The sequence below is a fragment of the Lissotriton vulgaris genome, chromosome 3_1 (genome assembly GCF_964263255.1).
Source record: "Lissotriton vulgaris chromosome 3_1, aLisVul1.2, whole genome shotgun sequence".
Classification (NCBI taxonomy): Eukaryota; Metazoa; Chordata; class Amphibia; order Caudata; family Salamandridae; genus Lissotriton; species Lissotriton vulgaris.
The window spans coordinates 122873967-122879000 of record NC_141689.1 but is presented as its reverse complement, the minus strand read 5'-3'; the positions used below and the strand labels follow the sequence as shown (position 1 = coordinate 122879000).

The window sequence follows — 5034 nt, the reverse complement described above, 5'->3', positions numbered from 1 at the left end:
GTAATTTAACAGCGATTAGATTAAGCATTAGCAGAAGACATCTTAGTTCTGGCCGTTATCTTGATATTTAGCGGACTCCATTTTGTCTTTACGGCAGCCATCTTGTCTGCACATGCTGCCTCGTGCCGACCATGTGATTTGTCCTATCTTCCTGTCCACGGCGCTTGAAATCTGCCCGACAACAAGTTATATTTAGCATCCCTCACTTTTGCGCATGTCAAGTAGGGTCCACATCTGTTAGTGATTAGTTCCAGATAGGAATGTGCTTGTCGACCCCCAAAACTGATAGCTCCTCCCACTGATCGATTGTGCCTCTTGATATTGCCTTATATGTACATTAACTGTGCTCTTGTTTTTGTGCCGCCTTCTTTTTTAGCCTCTCTCGGGGTATAAATAAACCATGCTTTCTTAGCTCATTGTGCTACCTCTTGCAATACCGAAGGGTACTGTTTGAACCGTAGCACCACCTCATGAGGTGTAAGAAATGTTACTTTTTCTATTCCAGGTTCTGTGCCAACTTCTTCCTATTGGTCTGAGGACTTTGTGCAGAGAAGGGCGAACCCCTTGCACTAGCGCAGGTGTCTCCAACCGGTCGATCGCGAGCTACCGGTAGCTCGCCGACCCTCTGGGAGTAGCTCATGATGCTTCCTAATTACAGAGACGTCATTTAAGCTTTTTATTTTGTATCCCTTTGTTGTCTTTGTCCGCTATCAGCCCTTGCCCGCCCTCACGCAAAGCAGCTGTTCTGATTTGCTGAAGCAATCTTAGCTGGGGTGGGTCGAGCTAAAGAACGTGACGTTCTTCCTGAAGTCACGCGCCACCTGCCTTTCCAGGCAGGCACTGTGCTTCATAATTGCCATCGGACCCTCGTGGGAAGCTGCGCAGTACTGGTAAGTGTGCCCCTGGATTAATAGCAGCATAGTTCTTAAAACCGGCTAAGTGTATTGTAACTAAGGCCTTTGATTTTAACATCAGCTGCCACCGCGCTTTACATCGGACTTCAGTAACTAAGCGCAGTGGCAGCCTATATTACAATACAAAATCTTTGCGGGCACTGACCTGCTGCCACGGTCACAGCCGATGCGAAAATCGAAAGTCCGGCCCTGTGTGTTTGCTCTCCCACTGACAGTGCTATGTGGATCCCAGCCTGCAGCATGACCTCCCGTGGAACCCCAAGCAGGTTCCTGCAGAGCGTGCTGCAGAACGGAGTAGGACGGTACATATGCCAGCTCAAGAGGCTCACCCTGGTTTTCAGACGCACAGAATGCAAGGGGTGCCAGAGAGTTTATAGAAGAAAACGTTGTAGATTTTGCCAAACGGATTCCTGGCATTGTGATGTATGTTACTCCCCAGAAATGCGCCATCCTAGGCTCATAGCAGAATATTTGAACGGAGAAGTGAAGGAAGAGCTGGTAACTAGCAAATCTGCTGATGAAATTTTACAACTTGTTCAGAAAATGGCTAATCAGTCTGGACTGGACATTATCCGCATACGCAAAATGTACCACACGGACAGCCCCAGCATCCAGGGGCAGTGGCACCCCTTCATCAACAAGCCAACCCTTCTGAATGTCAAAGCTTTTGACTCGGTTAACCAAACACAAAACGAACTGCCTAAATAAATTTAAGGAAAAGGACTTGATAAAAAAAAAAGAAAATCGAAAGTCCTTGCCTGCACTAAACTGCTTTCACGGATTTCAGCATGCTTTAAATTTGCCTTCGTGTTGAAGTCAGTGAAAGCAGCTCAGTGCATGCAAGGCCCTTTGACTTTAACATCCGCTGCCACTGTGCTGTATTATATATTCTTTCAGTTTTAAAGCGCAGTGGCAGCCGAGGTTGAAATCAAAGCGCTTTACATGTACTGACCCGATCCTCCCAAAACAGGCCCATCACTTTGTGCCAAGGCAGCTCTGCTTGTGTGACATGGAGCGGTGTTTTGCTGCACCACAGCTACGACAAGCAAATTGATTCGTTAAGTACTTTTACTACTATGCGTTTAATAGAGGCAGTTTACAATTTTAGTGGCTGAGATGATGCAATTTCTTTTTGTGTGTGTGTTTTTGTTTAACAAGGCTCATTAGTACTTTCCTGATTTTAGCCATGCACTTTGATCCCATTGATGTTCTGTCTATGTCGTTCTTGAGGTGCTACTTAGAAGAATGTTAAATGAAGGACTCTATCATTACACTGATTCAGATACTCATAACCTATGCAGAAAGGAGGAAAGCAGGCTGGTGAGTGCAGTAGTGATCTGGAGTGTGTGTGTGCATGCACGAGGTGTGATCGGATTTGACATTTTGTTTTTAAGGAACAAATTCATGGTCACTTGTTTGCAGCGTTTTCAGTATTTGATGATATGTAAGAGTTTGAATAAATTCGATCTGTATATTACATTTGTTAATGTATAAGTATGCTTTATTTCTATTATTTCAATAATATGCAAGTTTAAACGAGGGGCCTTCTGCTTCAATAATGATATCTTCAATTAAAGCAAATAGGAGCTATAATGCAGCCCTCTTTATGCATAGTTACAGAAATGTCTGTGAAATATCAGTTTTCCCACGGTCTGGCCTGGAGATGAGAGCCCATTTGAAATACCATGAGAATAAAGCGTTCTACCAGTGTGCTATTTCTTTTTCATAATTATTTTGAAGAAGTTATGTTTTATATAAAAAGAATCAAACTATCTTTTTTTGCATGTTTTTGTATTGTTTGTAGGTGAGTCCTACTCAACAGAAGTGTGATAAGGCCGGACTAGATGGATGTATTGTATTGCTTTTTTAATGGATTACAAAGGGTCGTTCCTGGCTAGTACCTGCTATTGATCTGGCTATGGAGCTTGCTGTTTATTGAGGTATGCTCTGAGGGACATTGCCCTATTTTTCATGCTACTATAATATTATCACTGGAAGTAGAAGAGGACTGTACAGCTAGTGCAAGGCTTAGCAGACAGTCTGTTGCTGAACATTGCAGAACTATGCATTTTCTGAAATTGGACTTTGCAGAGTTAAAGCATGTGTTATAGAAGTGAGTGAAGTGTTTTATAATGAAATTAAGGTTGCCACCTTTCCAAATATCGTCAACTTGTTGTTCCAATAATCTGCAAAGGTTCAGACATGAAAGCAAATCATATGTATTTATTTGTACCATAACCTTTCTCTCTGTGTTTTACATTTTTTGATAATGAAGAAATGGGAGGACTTCTGTTGCAGCATTTTTATAGTGCTTACTAATGTGTGGCACTGAAGCACTTACCTACATGGTTAGCAAGCTATGGCTTGTGTAGGGTGGGTAGTTCGAAGTGTTTGCTTTGGTTTTTGATTCTATGTGGGAAGTGTTTCCTTGTCTTGCCTGATGAACTCCAACGTGCAGTTATCATGGTATGGGACGCAGCACGTAGCAGTGTGGTGAATGAGGTGTGAGGCAGATATACAGTTTATTATATTATGATTTTCAGTCTGCAGACAGCTTTGAACAGCTCTATAGGTCTATCTATGTGTATTTTGTTCAAACCACAGTATGGGCCACAAAGAAATCAGGCTTAGAGAAAATGAAGCAGGGCGTGGGAGGTGTCTCTAAAAAATGCACGAATTGCCTGGCCTTTAGTGGCTCACAACGATTTTCACTGATCAGAAGTAGCTCTCACTACAGAAAAGGTTGGAGACCCCTGCCCTAGAGAAAGTAGCCGAATTCGACTACCTTGGTATCCGGATTACGGATAGGATGACTTGGGCAAACCATATTGATAAAATGGTTCTTAATCATAGGAGAGTAGGAGGAGCTCTCATGAGGGAATACAGGGCCTCAACTAGGAGATCACTTACCCCAGTACTCGACATCTACAAGGCCAAAGTAGCGACATCAGCCTTGTATGGGGCAGAACTGTGGGGCCACTGCCGATTGGATGCCCTAGTGACAGCGGAGAGCAAGCTTTTAAAATCTTTCATCTCTGTTCCACTGAGCACACCATCAGTACCAGTGTGGATGGACACGGGATGTAAAAACATCAAAGACCAGGCTCAGCTTCGCCCGCTCCTGTTGTGGACACGGATTTGGAGGTGCGAAGAATTAAAATCCTATGCTGATGCCCTGGGAGATATAATGAGCCAGGGGGTTGGGCCAAGATAAGATGGTTAAGTGACACCAAAAAGCTTTTGGAGAATATCGGCCTAGGAGACTGCTGGTCATCTCGTTCAGCCCCTCCAAAAGAAGTTGTCAAGGCGCTTTATTGGAAATGGACTGCGGAGCGTCTAATTACAAACTCCAACCATTGCAGGTCTGCTGCCGCCTTTCTACAAATTAAAGACACTGTGGCCTTTGAACCCTACCTGGACTTGATCACTCTCCCCTTTGACCGAGCTCTTTATTTTACATTTAGAGTTGGTTCCCTCCCGCTAGGTGTTCTGGTATCGAAATGGTCACTAGCAGCCCGTACTTCTCCTAACTGTGCATGTTGCCCGAGTAAGGTTGAGTCCATTGTGCATGTCTTATTCGAATGCCCGGATTACGCAAGGCCTAGGAGTCTCTGGCTGAAACATCTCTGCCAAAATATGGGCACACGTAGCCATTTAGTAGCCTTGCGTATCCTAAGCACGGACACTTCCCCCCCTATTGTGTGCGGAACAGCTAAATTTTTAAAGCAGTTTTGGCTTATTCGATGTAAGAGATTGTCAGTAGCTGTTTAATTCTCTTTTAGTTAATTTATCAACGGTCTTTTACGTCCTTTTATCTCTTTTAATATTTTATACTGACTTCTTGTGGCAATGATTTTTTTTTTTGTACATTATATTGATTGTATTATAAAAGTGTTTATAAGATATCTTGCATATCGAATAAAAGCTTATGACTGACTGACTGACATAACGTGACAGGTGAGATCTCACGTAATTTTCCTCCACTGACTCGCATTTGTGACATTGAATGACTGCTGAAGTACATTGAAGGGGAAGGTTTAGCTACTAAGCCATGGAAATAAATTCCAAGTACGACCTGTTGATGCCTGTCTGTGCAAGATAGGACCACACGTTGTCATGT

The 5034-nt window shown here is 43.3% G+C and overlaps 1 pseudogene; it reads left to right on the top strand.

Moving 5' to 3' along the window:
* The first annotated feature begins 1154 nt into the window (after positions 1-1154).
* LOC147726064 (large ribosomal subunit protein mL43 pseudogene) lies at positions 1155-1622 on the top strand (annotated as a pseudogene).
* The last annotated feature ends 3412 nt before the right edge of the window (positions 1623-5034 follow it).